Here is a 19769-nt window from a genome sequence, read left to right as displayed (position 1 = left end):
GCCGGTGATTCCAATCCAGGAGAAGTCCCTGACTTCACTCTCCATATAAGGACATTGAAGTCAGACTTCTCCTGGAACGGTCCCCTACAGTGGCGCTATCTACAGGCAGGTAGAGTTGTCCCATCTTTGGGGGTGGTGCTGTCTTAAAGAGGGCTGTGTAGCACTACCTACACGGGGGCTGTGTAGCACTACCTACAGTGGGCTGTGTGGCAATACCTACAGGGGGCTGTGTGGCAATACCTACAGGGGGCTGTGTGGCAATACCTACAGGGGGCTGTGCGACATTACCTACAGGGGGGCTGTGTGGTACTACCTGCAGCGTCCATGCCCGCTGGCCGTCGGGTTTACTTACCTCCCGACGCCCGCAGCCATGGATCTGTGAGCGCTGGTCCCCGTCTCCCTCCTAGGAGACGCCAGCGCTCACTTCCGCTCCGTTCGGCTGTGTCCCGTAGGGTGCGCGCGCATGCTCGCGCCCGGCCTTAAAGGGCCAGCGCGCGCAAATAGGAAGTCGTCATCATCAACTGCCACGATTTCGTGGTCTATAAGAAGGCCCCTGGCCTTCTAATCCTTGCCTGAGCTTTGTTAGTCTATCCCAGTCTGTCTCGCAAATGGTCCCTTAGTGTTTCCCGTTCCAGCTGTTACCCGTGCCCTGTTACCCGTTCCTGTATTCCGTATTGTTCCAGTTCCTGTGCCTACCAGCGTTGGAGTCGTGTCTTCTGCCACGTCCAGTGTCTCCTGCCACGTCCAGTGTCTCCTGCCACGTCCAGTGTCTCCTGCCACGTCCAGTGTCTTCTGCCACGTCCAGTGTCTTCTCCACGTCCAGTGTCTTCTGCTTCATCGCATACTGCCCACCACGTCTGGCGCCACCTGCCACACCTGCCTCCATCCGTGCTGTAGCCACAGCCACCGTCCGGACTATTTCAGGTACCCAAGCATTACTGTCTGCCATTGAATTTCGCATAGACTGTGACCTGGTCAGCTGCCTCCTCGCTACGGCGGAGCGGCCTAGTGGGTCCACATACCCTGTGTCCGTGACACTACCTACAGGGGGGCTGTGGCAGTATATACAGAGGGGAGTGTGTGGCATTATCTACAGAGGGAAGTGTGTGGCAAAAAATTTATAAATGCAATTCATCTGTTAAATCGGCCGTTAAAAAAAGGAATCGATGCAAAACGGACCAAAACTCCCATTTTTATCGTCCGACACTCGGACCATGTCGTGTGAATAGAGCCTAAGGAACATTGGACCTCATTTAGCAAAACACAAAAAAACTGTCCATAATGCCCATAGCAACCAATCAAATTAAAATTGCTTTCTTATTGGTTGTGTCGGGATCTGCGCGTTGCGGTTGGTAATGAAGATGTCGATACCATTCAGGTATACTGTTATGTCACTGTCGTTAAGGACTCAAAGCAATCAAACATTTAGGTATTTTGCAGCATTAAGCAGTCACCATGTCTACAGACAAGGTGACCGAGTAAAGACGGCTGCTGTCCCTGACCGCAGGCCATCTTTACTCACTGCCTGGGGGCTATCACCCCTCCCATATCAGCAGTCGCTGCGATTGGCCAATCACGACTTTAACCTAGACAGTACCAATCTCCACCATATCACTGTGCCCTGTGGACAGCACCAACCCCTGCCATTACTTATGTGGTGGTGGCGGTGGTGCCACCTCACTGATCGTGACCATTGGTTGTTCTGCATAGACCGACCAATCACAGCCATGGCGGGTGTTTCAACACCCGGCACCAGCTCTACCCACCTCATTCCGGTTAGGAACGGTGAGCAGAGCTGGTGTATGACCCTCTGTGAGCCATACTTACCGTTACTGAGACCTTCTGTGCTGCGATCATTGAGTGATCATCATCATCATAATCAACTGTGCTGCTGCTGTTTTTTTTTTTTATGGCAGCACTAGATCTGTCCCTAAATGTTTCTGTCCCAGTCCCTTTTTCTGTACCCCAGCACTATTTCCGTGTGTGTGTGCCTTGTGGCCTCTGAGCCTGCATAGCTAGGAAATTAGGGTAGCGGTAGTTTAGGTGAGCTTATTGGGTGTATCTAGTACCTGTATAAGTAGGGTGTTAGTGTAGCGAACATTTAGGTTAGCTGTTGTCTGTTTTGTAATAAAAAAAATTATATAGCATTTGGGAAGTTTAAGCTATACAATTTCTACAGGTAGTAAACTTACTGTAGTATATTTCTTATTCTACAGTTTTTCTTACTAAAATTGCATAGTAGGGAAGATTCCAAAAAAGGTGCAGCGTATGTAACAAAAGGGGAATAAGAAAGGACACCAATTATCAGTGCGACACCTTCCCCAGAAAAACCCGACCTGTGCTCCACACATCTATGAATAATTACATTTTATTATTTATGTACCCTTTTATTATACTAAGATTTGCTTTTCACAACTTACATATGCCCCCACATTATAAATTGAAATACCAGTAAACACGGCCTAATTCAAATAAATTCCTCAAAAAAAAATAAAAAAAATTGTGGGGTCAAAATGCTAACTATACTCTTAGATGAGTTCCTTGAGGGATGTAGTTTCCTAAATGGGGTCACTTTTGGGGTGTTTACACTGTTTTGGTCCCTCAGGGGCTTTGACATGGCAACGAACACAAATCCAGCAAAATATGCATGCCAAATAGAACTTCAGTTCTAAGCCCTGCCGTGTGTCCAAACAGCAGTTTATTACAACATATGGGGTATTGCCGGGCATAGGAGAATTTGCTTTACAAATGTTGGCATGCCTTTTCTCCTTCAGTCCTCGTGGAAATTCATTTTCTTAGCCAAATCTACATTTTATTGGAAAAAATGTACATTTTTATTTTCACAGCTTACCAATAATTTCTGCAACAAACCTGTGGGGTCAAAATGCTAACCATACCCTTAGATAAGTTCCTTGCGGGATGTCGTTTGCCAAATGGGGTTACTTTTGGGGGTTTCCACTGTTTTAGCCCCTCAGGGGATTTGCAAATGCGACATAGGCTCCGCAAACCATTCCAGCAAAATGTGAGCTCCAAAAGCCAAATGGCACTCCTTCCATTCCGTGTGTCCAAACAGCCGTTTATGACCACATGTTAGGTATTGTTGTACGCTGGAGAAATTGCTTTTCAAATGTTTGGGTGCTTTTTCTCCTTTTTATTCCTTGCAAATATTTAACATTTCTACGTTTTATTGGAAAAAAAATTATATTTTCATTTTCACAGCCTAATTCCACTAAATTCAGCATAAAACATGTTGGGTCAAAATGCTTACTATACCCTCTATAAATTCCTTGAGGAGTGTAGTTTTCCACATGGTGTCATTTTGGGGGTGTTTCCACTGTTTTGGCCCCACAAGACCTCTTCAAACATGAAATGGTGCCTAAAATATATTCTAATAAAAAAGGAGGCTCCAAATACACTAGGTGCTCCTTTGATTTTGAGGCCTGTGCTTCAGTCCATTAGCACACTAGGGACACATGTGGGATATTTCTAAAAACTGCAGAATCTGGGTAATAAATATTGAGTTGCGTATCTTCTGTATTACAGAAAAAAATGACTCAAAATGGATTTTCTGCAAAAATAAATAAATAGTGATTTGTAAATTTCACATTCACTTTGCTTTAATTGAAACACCTAAAAGGTTAATAAACTTTCTAAATGCTGTTATAAAATTTTGAAGGGTGCAGTTTTTAAAATAGTGTGATTTATGGGGGTTTCTAATATATAGGGCCCTCAAAGTCACAATAGATATGAACTGGTCCCTAAAAATATAGACTTTGGAAATTTTCTTAAAAATTTGAGAAATTGCTGCTAAAGCCTTGTAATGTCCTAGAAAAAAAAAGAAAGACTTTCAAAAAATGATTTGAACACAAAGTACACATATGGGAAATGTTAACTAGTAACTATTTTGTGTGCTATTACTATCTGTCTTACAAGCCGATACATTTAAATTTAGAAAAATGTCAATTTTTGCAAATTTTCTAAAAATGTGGGTGTTTTACACAAATAAACACTGAATGTATTGACTAGATTTTACCACTAACTTAAAGGAACAGTGTCACCAAAATTTTTCTTTTTATATCAGTTTTATGTTAGGGTTTTATTAAAAACGTTTATATTTATTTGTGTGTTTGTGTGTTACTTTTTTCTATTTTTACACTTTTTCTTCCCTATGGGGGCTGCCATTTTTTTTTTCCATTTCTGTATGTGTCGATTAACGACACATACAGACATGGAATATGGCAGCTCCAGTCCCATAGGGAATGCGAACGGGGCCCGTTCCATCCACTATGGTGTACGCCGTGTGTGTGGGAACGGCGCATGCGCCGCTCCCACACAGTCCAATTTGAAATGCGCGCCGTCCGGCGCCATTTTCCTGTGGACCGGAACTCGCGGCCGGACAGTAAGATTACTACTTCCGGTCGTGGCTTCCGGACTTGTGCACATGGAGCAGCGGCAGCAGACGGAGCGGACGGACCGGAGGGAGCGGCAGCGACTGGAGCAGGTAAGTGATTTCTATGTATGTTCGTGTTTCAGTGTGTGTTTACTAGTGTATGTAAACCTTCTACACTGTGTGTTAGCTCAAAAAATGGTGACACACAGTGTAGGAGGTTAGACCGTTCAAACCCCTCGTTTCTCCCGGCACTAGCCAGGATAAAGGAGGGGGGGATTCTGAGAGCTCACTAGAGCAAGGGATTTTTTCCCAATTTTGCAGCATAAAGCAATGTGGTTGCTTTACCACATGCAATGCTGCAATTTTGGGAATTTCTCCATCTAGTGACCAGTGCTGGGAAATATTATAAATTGAATCCAATTTATAATATTTCCTGACTCGTGAAAAAAATAAAAAAAATTAGAACAATGTTTAATCGCCTACACACTAATTGTTTAACTAAAAAAAAAAAAACATGTTTTGCTGGCAACACATTCCCTTTAAAGTACAATGTGTCACAAAAAAACAATCTCAGAATCGCTTGGAAAAATAATAGCATTCCAGTCATTATGACATAAAGCCACACATGTCAGATTAAAAAAAATTGGCCTGGTCCATTAGGCCTAAACAGGCTGTGTCCTTAAGGCCTAATGCATACGACCGTTGTGTGCCGCCCGAGTCCCGTCCGAGTCCCGTCCGTGATCTGTGGAAATATAGGACATGTCCTATCTTTCCACAGATCGGACCCGATTTACCCGCTAAAGTGAATGGGTCCGTGAACACTATCGAGTGCCACTTGTATGCCATGAAAAACGGCCCGAGTGGCACTCGGTCGTGTGCAACTGGCCTAAGGGGTTAAAGTCCACGCTTGGCTTTATTGCGGCCCAAAAATAAACAAGTGCCTATCAGGCATACAAGACTTGCAGCATATAAATAAACAAAAACACCTTGCCCATCTGGGTACTAACTAAACAGTAGGTTTCCCCACGTATGGTAAACCACAGTGTTCATTGGATCAGGCTTTCCACACTATCCTTGTCTGGCTTCCCAGCCTCTGACACTGGACTACATTCACTACAGCCCTAAATACCCAATGGGCACACCTGTATGGATTTGTGCTAAGGGAAACCCTGTATTTGAGCGGGGAGGGAATGGCAAGTTCCTCTACCAATCCAGTATGCCATTCCGAAGAAATATAGGCCCGGAAAACAGACGTAACAAAAAGCCTCAGCAAACTAAGTTTTGCTTAGGAACCCAATTTCCTGTATTCCACATTTCACCCATCTTAACCAGCCAGGTAAGAAATACACCCCCTCTAGTACTTTCCCAGCTACAAGCCTACAGTTGCTACACACAAAAAGGCCAGGTTTAACACTCCTTACTGACAGTAAGCCCAAGGTTGTACCTGGATGTCGGTCCCCGGATAGCTTAGGTCGGCATTTGGGTGATGGCTTGGGAGCAGTGAAGCAGAGTAGCACAGTGGAACACAAGTAGACTTCAGTGGCACTATACAAACTTGTCGAAAGTAGATTTGACTTTAGCGCAGTAGAAGTTTGGCTGCAGGATAAATGTTAGGGAGAGTTATTGAGTTGGTGCACACTAAGGGGCATTTACACAGGGTGATTATCATGTAAAATTTCATATCAACTAAAAGTTTGCAATCATTGGTCAGTGTAAACATATGCATCGATTGCATGACCAGTGAGCAATTGCACGTTTGTCGTTGATGTAATCTTTCACAATGACCTAAATATTATAGTTTATCGGCAGTACCTCCCCTTTTGTAAGCAGGCTGTAATGATGGGGTAGGGAGACAGACAGGTGAGCCCTAATCTACCCTACACTCAGTTCCTGCCTACTTGCAACGACCCGCCCTAGGCGACGGGGTACAACTGGGAGACGGTCCCTACACTCAATAGGTGCACGACAGACAAACAGACAAGGGTACAAAGAAGCCGGGGAAATGGGGAAGTTGCCCACGGGAACACCGTGAGCAACAAGCGAGGTGAACAAGCCGAGTCAAACCAGGAGATAAGCGAGGTACAAAACGCAGAGCAGAAGAGTGGTCAGTAAATCCAAGGTCAATAACAAGCAGAGGGTAAGTAGTTCAAGAAGCTGCAGCAGGGCCAGGAAACCAGCAGAGAAGAATCGCAAGCAAAGGAGGAACAGGAAAGGCAGGTATAAATACAGAGGGCGGGAGCTAGCTACGTCTGGCCAGGCTGTGATAGGCTCTCCCACTCCTAAGCCTGCCATCCTGAGTGGTGGAAGATGGAGTCAGTCTCACAGACATAGAAGCAGGTGCAGACTGATTACCTATGGGCGTTGACACAGAAACTGTGTCTGGCAGATCCTTTACAGTACCCCCCCCTTTTATGAGGGTCCACCGGACCCTTTCTAGGTGGACCTGGTTTATTGGGGAAACGAAGGTGGAACTTCCTGACCAATACCCCAGCGTGAACATCCCGGGCGGGTACCCAAGTCCTCTTCTCCGGCCCGTATCCTCTCAAATGGACCAGGTACTGGAGGGAGCCTTGGACCATCCTGCTGTCCACAATTTTGGCCACCTCGAATTCTACCCCCTCAGGGGTGAGAACAGGGACCGGAGGTTTCCTCGAAGGAGCCAAGGACGGGGAGCAGCGTTTAAGGAGGGAGGCATGAAACACGTTGTGTACTCGAAAAGACGGGGGCAACTCAAGTCGGAAGGAGACAGGGTTGAGGACTTCAATGACCTTGTATGGCCCTATAAACCGGGGAGCAAACTTCTTGGACGGGACTTTAAGGCGCAAATTTTTTGACGATAGCCACACCAGATCTCTGACCACAAACAAGGGGTTAGCAGAACGTCTTCTATCTGCCTGAGTCTTTTGTATGCTCTGGGATGCCTCTAGGTTCTTCTGAACCTGGGCCCAGACTGTGCACAGTTCCCGATGAACGACCTCTACCTCGGGATTGTTGGAACTACCAGGTGAAACGGAGGAGAATCGTGGATTAAACCCAAAATTACAGAAAAAGGGGGAGACCCCTGACGAGTTACTGACCCGGTTATTAACGGAAAATTCAGCGAGGGGAATGAATGAGACCAAATCATATTGACAGTCAGAGATAAAACACCTTAAATATTGTTCTAGAGACTGATTAGTCCTCTCAGTTTGGCCATTAGTTTCAGGATGGAAGGCAGAGGAGAAGGACAGATCAATCTCCAAATTTTACAGAAGGCTCTCCAAAACAATGAAACAAATTGTACCCCTCTGTCAGAAACAATATTGACAGGGACCCCATGGAGACGCAGGATGTGTTTGACAAACAAGGTAGCTAACGTCTTAGCATTGGGTAGTTTCTTGAGGGGCACATCTTACTGAAGCGGTCTACTACAACCCACACCACCGACTTGCCTTGAGATGGAGGCAAATCGGTGCTAAAATCCATGGAGATATGGGTCCAAGGTCTCTGGGGAATGGGCAAAGAACATAGTAAGCCCGCTGGTCGGGACCTGGGAGTCTTGGACCTAGCACAAACTTCACAAGTGGCGACGTAGGCCTTAACGTCTTTAGGCAACCCAGGCCACCAATAGTTTCTGGCAATGAGGTGCTTGGTACCCAGGATGCCTGGATGACCAGATAGTGCGGAGTCATGATTTTCCCTAAGTACCCTTAGCCGGAATTGCAGGGGAACAAACAATTTGTTCTCAGGAAGGTTCCCGGGAGCTGAACCTTGATCAGCCGCAATTTCAGAGACTAAATCAGAATCAATAGAGGAAATGATTATACCTGGAGGCAAAACACAAGCAGGATCTTCCTCCAAAGGAGGGCTGGCCATGAAGCTACGCGACAGTGCATCAGCCTTAATCTTTTTAGACCCAGCCCTACCCTTAGGGAGCTTAGCTCCTGGTACCAAATCAATTTTGCAATCATATTCTCTATGAGGAGGTAACACTTCGGAGGCCTCTTTAGAGAAAACATCAGCGAAGTCCTGATCAAACTCAGGTAGAGTGTTCACCTCCTCAGGGGCAGAAATAGAATTAACAGAAAAACATGACGTCATGCATTCATTACCCCATTTGGTAAGATCCCCAGTATTCCAGTCAAACGTGGGATTATGCAACTGCAACCAGCGAAGGCCTAAAACCAAATCGGACGATAATCCCTGCCTCACCAGTACAGAGCACTGCTCCAAATGCATGGAGCCAACAAGGAGTTCAAAAACAGGGGTATGCTGTGTAAAATAACCATTAGCAAGAGGAGTGGAGTCGATACCCACTACCGGGACAGGTTTAGGCAAATCAATCAATGGCATAGCTAGAGACATAACAAATTCCACAGACATAATATTAGCAGAAGACCCTGAATCCACGAAGGCACTGCCGGTAGCAGACCTACCACCAAAAGAGACCTGAAAGGGAAGCAAGATTTTATTACGTTTCATATTTACGGGAAATACCTGTGCGCCAAAGTGACCTCCCCGATGGTCACTTAAGTGCGGAAGTTCCTCTGACTGGTTATTCTTACGCCTAGGACATTTGTTCACTTGATGCTTGTCATCCCCACAGTAGAAGCAGAGACCATTCTTCCTGCGGAACTCTCTACGTTGTTGGGGGGACACGGAGGCCCCGAGTTGCATAGGTACCTCCAAGTCTTCCGTGGAAGAACGAAGCAACGGAACCTCGGGAGGCATCATGGGGGAGTCGGAGGAGAAAACACAAAAACGTTCAAGTCGTCGTTCCCTGAGACGTCGGTCAAGTCGTACCGCTAAAGCCATAACCTGATCTAGGGAGTCAGAAGAGGGATAGCTAACTAGCAGGTCTTTCAGGGCGTTCGACAGACCCAATCTAAACTGGCACCTTAAGGCAGGGTCATTCCACCGAGAAGCTACACACCACTTCCTAAAGTCAGAACAATACTCCTCAACAGGTCTCTCACCCTGACGTAAGGTCACCAGCTGAATCTCGGCAAAGGCAGTCTTGTCAGTATCGTCATAAATGAGCCCGAGAGCAGAAAAGAAAAGATCAACGGAGGAAAGTTCAGGGGCGTCAGGAGTCAAGGAGAAGGCCCATTCTTGGGGCCTGTCCTGGAGCCGGGACATAATTATACCCACCCGCTGGCTCTCAGAACCAGAGGAATGGGGCTTTAAGCGAAAATAGAGCCTACAACTCTCCCGAAAGGAGAAAAAAGTCTTCCAGTCCCCTGAGAACCGGTCAGGCAACTTGAGGTGGGGTTCAAGAGGTGAGGTGAGGGGCACTATCAGGGTAGCATCAGGCTGGTTGTCCCTCTGATCCAGGGCCTGGACCTGTAGGGAGAGGCAATGCATTTGTTGAGCCAGGGTCTCAAGGGGGTCCATAGAGTGTCAGGGACCAGGGTAGACTAGGTATATGGCTTGTGATTATGTAATGATGGGGTAGGGAGACAGACAGGTGAGCCCTAATCTACCCTACACTCAGTCCCTGCCTACTTGCAACGACCCGCCCTAGGCGACGGAGTACAACTGGGCGACGGTTCTTACACTCAATAGGTGCACGACAGACAAACAGACAAGGGTACAAAGAAGTCGGGGAAATGGGGAAGTTGCCCACGGGAACACCGTGAGTAACAAGCGAGGTGAACGAGCCGAGTCAAACCAGGAGATGAGCGAGGTACAAGACGCAAAGCAGAATAGTGTTCAGTAAAGCCAAGGTCAATAACAAGCAGAGGGTAAGTAGTTCAAGAAGCTGTAGCAGGGCCAGGAAACCAGCAGACAAGAATCACAAGCAAAGGAGGAACAGGAAAGGCAGGTATAAATAGACAGAGGGCGGGAGCTAGCTCCGTCTGGCCAGGCTGTGATAGGCTTTCCCACTCCTAAGCCTACCATCCTGAGTGGTGGAAGATGGAGTCAGTCTCACAGACATAGAAGCAGGTGCAGACTGATTACCTATGGGCGTTGACACAGAAGCTGTGTCTGGCAGATCCTTTACACAGGCATCTGCTAGGCGTTTAGTGAAGAAAGAGCTGCTATCCGGCACTCGTTCCAAGATATAAAAGAATATCCTTCACTTCATCGAGTTAAAGCAAGTAAAACATTCCTGGGATGGAGGCTTATCTGCTAGTCGTTAGCAGTGCAGACAGGAGGTGTGGAAATATTGGCTAAAGCATGGTGAATGCTCAGAGGTACAAATACAAGCTATCTCAAAAGTGATCGAAATGAAGAAAAAAATACATACAATTATTGTTACCAGTGCTGGCCTTAGGATAGATGGCGCCCTGTGCGAAATTATCTATCGGCGCCCCACCCTCACCATAAAAAAATGCCTCATAAAAGTAAAATTCCCCCCCACAGTATAATGCCCTATATAGTGCCCCACACAGTATAATGCCCTATATAGTGCCCGCACACAGTATAATGCCCCTTTAGTGCCCCCCATACAGTATAATAATAACATTTAATAATATATATTATAACCCCTTCAAGGACACAGTATTTTGTCCTCTAATTGTGCCCACACAGTATTATGCCCCCTAAGTGCCACACACAGTATATTGCCCCCTGTAGTACCCCTACACAGTATAATATCCACTTAGTTGCCCCCACGCAGTATAATGTCCCCCTGGCTGCCACGCACAGCCCCCCCTTGTAGATAGTGCCCCCTGTAGATTGTGCCAAACAGCCTCTCTGTAGACAATGCCATAAACCCCCACCTCCTCCCTGTAGACAGTGCCATACAGCCCCCCTTCTTCCCCTTGTGGACAGTGCCATACAGCCCCCCACCACCCCCTTGTAGACAGTGCCCCCACAAAAAAATTGTACTCACCTTGTCCCTGTTACCATGACAAACTGAGCTGCCCCACGACGGGATCCTTGCGTAGGCCGGCGTGATCCTGTAGCCTAGTACCGAGTTTCCCAACCTTTTCGGACTCGAGGCACCACTGGAAAAATACATTTTTCTCAGGGCACCCCTACCAAAAATTGTTTTGAGAAAGACAGACAGAAAAACAAGCACTACACTCGTAGGCTATGTTCACACAGCGTTTTTTGTAAGGCAAAAAAAATCTGCCTCAAAATTCCGGCACGGTTGACAGCGTTATTTGACCTTTCTTTTTGCATTTTTCTTTTAAGCCATTGAAGCTAATGCAAAAGACGCAGGCAAAAAAGCACCAAACGAGCGCTGCAGGTATTTTCTGCCTCATATTAGTTTCAATTGGAGCTCAGAGGAGGAAACCACTTGAAGACTATCAGCCCCTCACTCACAGTAAAATAACCATCAGCCCCCCACTCACAGTAAAATGACCATCTTCCCCCCACTTACAGTAAAGTCACCATCAGCCCCCCATTCACAGTAAAATAACCATCAGCCCACCACTCACAGTAAAATAACCATCAGCACGCCACTCACAGTAAAATGACCATAAGCCCGCCACTCACAGTAAAATAACCATCAGCCCCCACTCAAAGATTCCCCCTGTAAATAGTTCCACACTGCCCCTTGTAGGTAGTGCCACACAGCCCCCTGTAGATAATGCCACACAGCCCCCTTGCAGGTAGTGGCACACAGCCCCCTTGTAGGTAGTGCCACACAGCCCCCTTGTATATAGCATCCCTCCCTTCCTGTAGATCGTGCCACTGTAGCTCCCTGAAGGAGTGGAATCCCCCTGTGGCCGGGGATTCAGCTCCTGGAGCGCTCCGCTTGATGTCTCTGTCCATATATGGACAGTGACATCAGGGGCAACTCCTGAAGCGGAATCCCCGTCCACAGCATTGCCGATGCTGTGACTGGGGATTCCACTCCAGGAGACGCCCCTGTCGTCTGTCATATATGGACAGAGACATCAAGCGCTCCATCCATCCAGTAGCGGAATCCACGGCCACACGAGGATTCCACTCCTACTCTCTGTAGTATGGTGGCGATAGTGGCGCTAGTAGATAGCAGAGCAGGGAGATACCTCCCTGCTCTGCTATAGCGGCGCCGCTACCGCTGTAGCAGCCGAAATGGCTGCTAGTGGCGCGGCCGGCCATGGGGGGACCGGCACAGACGCCCTCATGCCCATTGTCGCCGCTAGCAGCTGCTATGGCTGCTACAGCGGTAGCGATGCCACTGAGTGGAGAAGCGCACAGGCGGAAAGGCAGCTGCTGAGTCGCCGGGCCTGGGCACTTCTGAAACAAGCAGGAGAAGGGAGCCAGCGCAGGCCCCCTTCCACCTGCTGGAGTAATGCGCCTTGTGCAATGGCACAGGTCGCACACTCCTAAGGCCGGCCGGGATTGTTACATATAAGCCCCTCACTCACAGTAAAATAACCATCAGCCCCCCACTCACAGTAAAATGACCATCTTCCCCACCCTTACAGTAAAGTCACCATCATCCCCCCATTCACAGTAAAATAACCATCAGCCCCCCACTCACAGTAAAGTAACCATCAGCCCACCACTCACAGTAAAATAACCATCAGCACGCCACTCACAGTAAAATGACCATAAGGGTATGTTCACACGATGAGAGCCATTTACGTGTGAAAAGACATACTGTTTTCAAGAGAAAACAGCTGCCTCGTTTCACACGTAAATGCTCCTCCTCGTAATATACGAGGCGTCTGTGACGCTCGTAAATCTTGAGCTGCTCTTCATTGAGTTCAATGAAGAACGGCTCAAATTACGTTGCAAAGAAGTGCCCTGCACTTCTTTGCCGAGGCAGTCAATTTACGCGTCGTCGTTTGACAGTTGTCAAACGACGACGCGTAAATTACAGGTCGTCTGCACAATACGTCGGCAAACCTATTCAAATAATACGCCTCGCTTACGCCTGAAAATAGGTCGTGTGAACCCAGCCTAAGCCCGCCACTCACAGTAAAATTACCATCAGCCCCCACTCACAGATTCCCCCTGTAGATAGTTCCACACTGCCCCCTTGTAGGTAGTGCCACGCAGCCCCCTGTAGATAATGGCACACAGCCCCCTTGCAGGTAGTGCCACACAGCCCCCTTGTAGGTAGTGCCACACAGCCCCCTTGTATATAGCATCCCTCCCTTCCTGTAGATCGTGCCACTGTAGCTCCCTGAAGGAGTGGAATCCCCCTGTGGCCGGGGATTCAGCTCCTGGAGCGCTCCGCTTGATGTCTCTGTCCATATATGGACAGTGACATCAGGGGCAACTCCTGAAGCGGAATCCCCGTCCACAGCATTGCCGATGCTGTGACTGGGGATTCCACTCCAGGAGACGCCCCTGTCGTCTGTCATATATGGACAGAGACATCAAGCGCTCCATCCAGTAGCGGAATCCACGGCCACATGAGGATTCCACTCCTACTCTCTGTAGTATGGTGGCGATAGTGGCGCTAGTAGATAGCAGAGCAGGGAGATACCTCCCTGCTCTGCTATAGCGGCGCCGCTACCGCTGTAGCAGCCGCAATGGCTGCTAGTGGCGCGGCCGGCCATGGGGGGACCGGCACAGGCGCCCTCATGCTCATTGTCGCCACTAGCAGCTGCTATGGCTGCTACAGCGGTAGCGATGCCACTGAGTGGAGAAGCGCACAGGCGGAAAGGCAGCTGCTGAGTCGCCGGGCCTGGGCACTTCTGAAACAAACAGGAGAAGGGAGCCAGCGCAGGCCCCCTTCCACCTGCTGGAGTAATGCGCCTTGTGCAATGGCACAGGTCGCACACTCCTAAGGCCGGCCGTGATTGTTACATATAAGCACTGGGCCGGGGGGAAGGGAGGCATGTGCGCCCTGGGCCAGTCCCCTAGTAGAAGTTTAGGGCCGCGAGTTGCTGCTAGTAAGGGGTAGGGCCGGCCATCACTCTCTCACTGTGTAAGGTGCTGCACAGCACATCAGCTGTAGAGAGCAGACTGTCAGAGATAGTGATGGGCGGGTGCTGGTGTCACTTTCTGTGACAGCCTGCTCTTCTGTGCTGCTGTAGTGTGCACTGTCCACCCTGTCTACACATCCAGCAGCCGCTTGATAATGACAAGACTGCAATTAGGAGGTGTAGGAGCTGTAGTGACATCAGTCACATGATCAAGGTCCTTTAGGCAGTACCCAATCACCGCAGAGGAAGAGGCTCACACTGGTAAGTGTGTGGTATGTGTGTATAGCGTGTGTGTATACTGCATATAGTGGGTGTGTGTGTGTATACTGCATATAGTGGGTGTGTGTGTGTGTGTGTGTGTGTGTGTGTATAGTGTATGTGTATAAAGTGCATATAGTGTATGTATAGTGCATATAGTGTGTGTGTGTGTGTGTGTGTGTGTGTGTGTGTGTATGTGTGCATAGTGAATATAGTGTGTATAATGCATATAGTGTGTGTGTATATATAGTTCATATAGTGTGTGTGTATACTGCATATAGTGTGTGTGTGTGTGTGTGTGTATACTGCATATTGTGTGTATAGTATATATAGTGTGTGTGTGTGTGTATAGTGTGTGTATTATGAACATAGTGTGTATAATACATATAATGTGTGTATGTGTATAGTGTAAGTGTGTATATCGTATGTGTAGTTTCAATATATATTGTGTAGTGTGAGTGTGAATTGTATATAGTATGTGTGTCTGATGTACAAAAACAAAAAAGTACATCTCAAAAAGACCCTCATAACACAGTACAATGGGTATGGTGCCACCCGACAGTGGCGTAGCTATAGGGGTTGCAGCAGTCGCAATTGCGACCTGGCACCCTGCACCACGTCTATTCACAGTTACTATAGTAACTGGGGCCTATGTAATAAACTACACCGGCCCTTTTGACTATAGTAACATTATACTTACTCTCCTTGCTCCTGAGCACCATGCTTGCCTGAAAATCTTCAGCATCATGACGTCACGACACTATGTGCGCTGCGCACAACGTTGCTGAATGGCATCAGGACCTGCGCTGCACCTGTAGCTGAAGAGGAGGGTAAGTATAAGATTACTGTCTGCTGGGGCCCTGTATCTAAGCCTACTATGTGGTAGGTTTAAATACAGGGTCCAGCAGACAGTATCACACATGAGCCCTGTATCTAAGCCTACTATGTGGTAGGCTTAGATACAAGGCCCAGCAGGCAGGATGACACATGGTGTGATACTGTCTGCTGGGACCTGTATCTAAGCCTACCTTGTGGTAGGCTTAAATACAGGGTCCAAGTGTGATCCTGTCTGCTCAGTCAGTATCACACATGGGCCCTCTATCTAAGCCTACCATGTGTACTGTCTACTGGGCCTTGTGTCCAGACCTGTATTTACCACTAGGCACTAGCGTATATGGACAGTGATGCATATATAGATAGTGATATCGGGATCTCCACGAGGTAAACGTTTAGAGTATACCTGTGTCGGATGTCATACAGTTGCATCTGTAACCCATGGGCTCCCAGGCCTAATTCCAATCTGCATTGCAGGCTCTGTTAGGGGCCTCCGTCGCAGATTCCGCAGAAAATACCGGAAACCATAGCGCATCATGATGTGCTATTGTTTCGGGTAAAACCATGGACAGCCCAACGGTACCCATTAAAGTGAATGAGTTCCATCGGGTGCTGATTGCCTCCTGGACTTCCAGAATTTTTGTTGTTCTGCTCCTCTGACAGAGCAGAACAACGGAATTGCGACTGCAGATGTGAACATGGCCTTACCTGGTTACTAGCGATCATTCACCTACTTTTGAAATCAGGTGAATAACCGCTAATAACTCCTAGCGTAGGGACTCCTTTGTATCTGAAGGAATCCCGGCACTAGGCTTTTTTTATTGGCGCATGCGCCTGAGATGCACCACAATTCTGGCACATCTCGTTGATCTTGCGCCCCTTAAAAGTTTCAGTAAACCAAGCACTGACCGCTCTAAGCTGTCATTGGTTAGTTTACATCACGTGGTGCGGGTTACCTCAGTTCATTGTCCTACTTTTAAAAGCAGACCAATGACCCAGGGATAACGTGGGACCACATGATGTAAACTAACCAATGATAGCTTAGAGATGTCACTGCTTCGTTAAGTGTCACAGACCCAGGAGAGGTAAATATAATAATTGTTTTGCTTTTTTATGTTACTAATCAGTTTTTTTTGTGTTTGTGTTTTTTTACAGGTTCAGTTGTTGAACTACGTCGGATTCGAGGACTACTTTGACGACAGTATTTTTTGTTTTATTTTCAATAAAATGGTTAACAAGTTTTTTTTTCTATTTCAGTAAAATATTTTTTCTATGTGTCTGTGTTTTCAGCCGCTGGCTGATTGACTTTGTCCATTACTAAGGTAGGGCTTAGTGTTAGCCAGTGCAGAGGCTAATACTAACCCTCCATTATTACCCCGATTCCCACCGCCACCAGGGGTATTGGGAAGATCCTGGTACGATCAAGTAACCATCTGTAGCAATGGTCGGGTACTGGGTCGGCAGCAGGCTGGTGTTATTAGGCTAGGAAACCTTTGTAATGTTAGTCTGATACAGCTATTTTGTGTTTGGCTAGTTATGAAAAATAGGGGGGACCCACATCATTTTAATAAAATAAATATAAAAAACAATGCGGGCCCATTTTTCATAGCCAACCAGATACAACATAGCAGCATCAGGCTAACATTACCAGGGTGGGAAGGCCCACGGTTTCTGGCCTTTCCTAGTCTAGTAGTACCAGCCTGCGGCCGCCCAGTACTGGCAGGGGTTAATGTTAGTCTCTTCACTGGTTCACACTTAGCCCCGTCTTAGTAATGAAAGCTGTAAATCAGCCAGCGGCCATTACTAAGGCAATAGTAACAAAGTTTAGGAAAATACAGAGACATAGAAAAAAATATTTAATTCAAATAAAAAACCCTCACACAATCTGCGTTAACCATTTTATAGAGAATAAAAAATTGACCGTCATGGAAGTAGTCCTCGAATCCGAAGCAGTCCAACAACCCAACCTGTATAAAAAACACAAACACACAAAAAAAATTGTAACACATCAAAAAGCAAAACTATTATACTTACCTTTCCGTAGTCCAGTGCTAGAGCCGTAATGTCAGGGAAATGGGCCCTGACATTAGCGGTTGGCTATTCAAATCAGCGTTGGCTTTCCGTTACGGGGTTCCATCGGAGGTTTCCGTCGGGAGAACCCCTCAACAGAAAGGCAAACGGAAACCTTAGCTTCCGTTTGCATCACTATTGATATCAATGGTGACGGAAACACTGCTAAGGTTTCCGTTTTCCCTGTTAGGCCTTGTTTATGCTCCCATATAGAAGTTAGGCCCCCAGTTTGTACCACCATAAATTTAGTGCCCTCTGTAAATAGTGCCACACAGCCCCCTCCCTGGTAGTGTCACACAGCCCCCCTCCCAGGTAATGCCACACAGCCCCCCTCCTCCCAGATAGTGCCACACAGCCCCCTCCTCCCAGGTATTGCCTCACAGCCCCCCCAGGTAGTGCCACACAGCCCCCTCCCTCGTAGTGCCACACAGCCCCCTCCTCCCAGGTAGTGCTACACAGCCCCCTCCTCCTAGGTAGTGGCAGAAAGCCCCCCTTGCTGGTAGTGTGACACAGCCAACCTCCCTGGTAGTACCACACAGCCTCCCTCACTGTAGGTAGCGCTTTTGGGGTTCCCTCTAGGAGTGGAATCCCCAGCCAGACCATTGCCGATGCTCTGGCTGGGGATTCCGCTTCAGGAGAAACTCCTGACGTCTTATATAGACAGTGTTGTCAGGGGCAACCCTGGAGCCATAGTCCCGGGCAGAGCACTACTAGCACTCTGCCTGGGACTCCTGTTGTGCTCCTGGATATATATGGATAGTGATGTCCAGAGCAGAGTTGAAGTCCCATGCAAAGCGCTAGTAAAGGCTCTGCTTCAGTACTCCAGCTCTGGGGAAGCCCCTGACATCACTGTCCATATATACGGCTAGTGATGTCAGGGGCAAACCCAGAGCCAAACTCTCTGGGACACTACTCTCTTCTCGAGAACACTGTCCATATATGGACAGTGATGTCATGGGCTTCCCCATGGACGAAGTCCCGGAGCAGAGCCGCTAGCGCTCTGCCAGGGACTCCTCTCCTTCTGACATGACTGTCCATATATGGACATATATGGACATATATGGACAGTCATGTCAGAGGCTTCCGCAGATACGGAATGCTGGAGCAGAGCCGCTTGTAGCGCTCTGCCTAGGACTCCTTCTCTTGTCCTGACATCACTGTCCATATATGGACAGTGATGCCGTGACGACAGCAGCGACAGCACCAGGCGACCGAGTGGGCCCCCCCAAGGGTAGTGGGCCTCGGCACTTGCCCGGGTTCACTGGGTGCTGACGCTGGCCCTGCAGTGGCATAAAAAATCGCCCCGTATGAACTAAACACCGTTTTTCCCATTGATTACAATGGGAAGCTGCTTGTTGGCGTTTCACTAGCGTTTTTTAAGGTGTATTTCTGGGCGTTTACGCTCTGAAATACGCCTAAAAACACTGCTTGTGAACATACCCTTAAAGTGGCGTTTTTGGTGGCATTTTTTATTTAGTGTTATTTTCTACATGCTTTTTTTCTGGCCTTTTTGAAGTTTTATAGAGGAGCCTATTGAAAAAATGACTCTGACCACAAAAAGGCCCAAAAAAGCCACAAACACATTTTATGTGTTACTATAAACTGTAATGTTATACCTGGCTGCTTAAAGAAAGCACCACAAAAACACAAAAGAAAATACGATAAAAAACGTAGCAAAATGCTGTGTTTGTGTGAAACAAGGCCTAGGGTAATAATGCCACAATTTTGCTGTGACTCATAGACCTCAAGCTGTCGTTTGTGAGCTGTAGCTTAGATGCTCTATGTCGTGGGTGGGTGGCGAAAGTTTGCTTTAATTGCTGTGAAGTACCTAAAGGGGTAACAAACTTACCAAATTATGTTTTGAAGGTTTATATTTATGAGGGTGCAGTCTTGAAAATGGGGTGTTTTATATGGATTTCATACATATGTGTGTGTGTGTGTGTGTGTGTATGTATATGTGTGTATATATATATATATATATATATATATATATATATATATATATATAGGCCGCCCAAAGCTACTTCAGAACTGAATTGATCCCTAAAATGTTCTGTTTTGGAAATTATCTTGAAAATGTTAAAAATTTCTGCTAAAATTATAAGCCTTCAGTTCTAACGTTCTAATGAAAGGATGTTTAAAAATATTATGCTAACAAAAACATGGTAAACGTTTTAATTAGTAACTATTTTGTTTGCTATAACTATCTATCCTACAGGCAGAGAAATTCAACTTCTGTGTGTTTCACAAATAAACACAGAATGTATCAATCAAACTTTACCACTAACCTAAAGTACAATGTGCCACAACAAAAATCTCAGATCACCTAAAAATATTAAAAAGTTATTCCCACAGAAAGTGATACATGTCATATTTGAATAATAGAGATCTGTCACAAAGGCCAAAACTGGCTGCGG

General features: G+C 47.0%; 1 protein-coding gene across 1 annotated transcript in view; it reads right to left on the bottom strand.

Annotated features, from left to right (window-relative positions):
* Nucleotides 1-19769, bottom strand: part of LOC142760507 (nephrocan-like) — a 34049-nt gene that overhangs the window by 11855 nt on the left and 2425 nt on the right. The gene's annotated exons all lie outside the window — the stretch shown is intronic.

This window comes from Rhinoderma darwinii, chromosome 4 (assembly GCF_050947455.1).
Source record: "Rhinoderma darwinii isolate aRhiDar2 chromosome 4, aRhiDar2.hap1, whole genome shotgun sequence".
NCBI classification, from domain to species: domain Eukaryota; kingdom Metazoa; phylum Chordata; class Amphibia; order Anura; family Rhinodermatidae; genus Rhinoderma; species Rhinoderma darwinii.
This window is presented reverse-complemented; position numbering and strand designations above follow the sequence as displayed.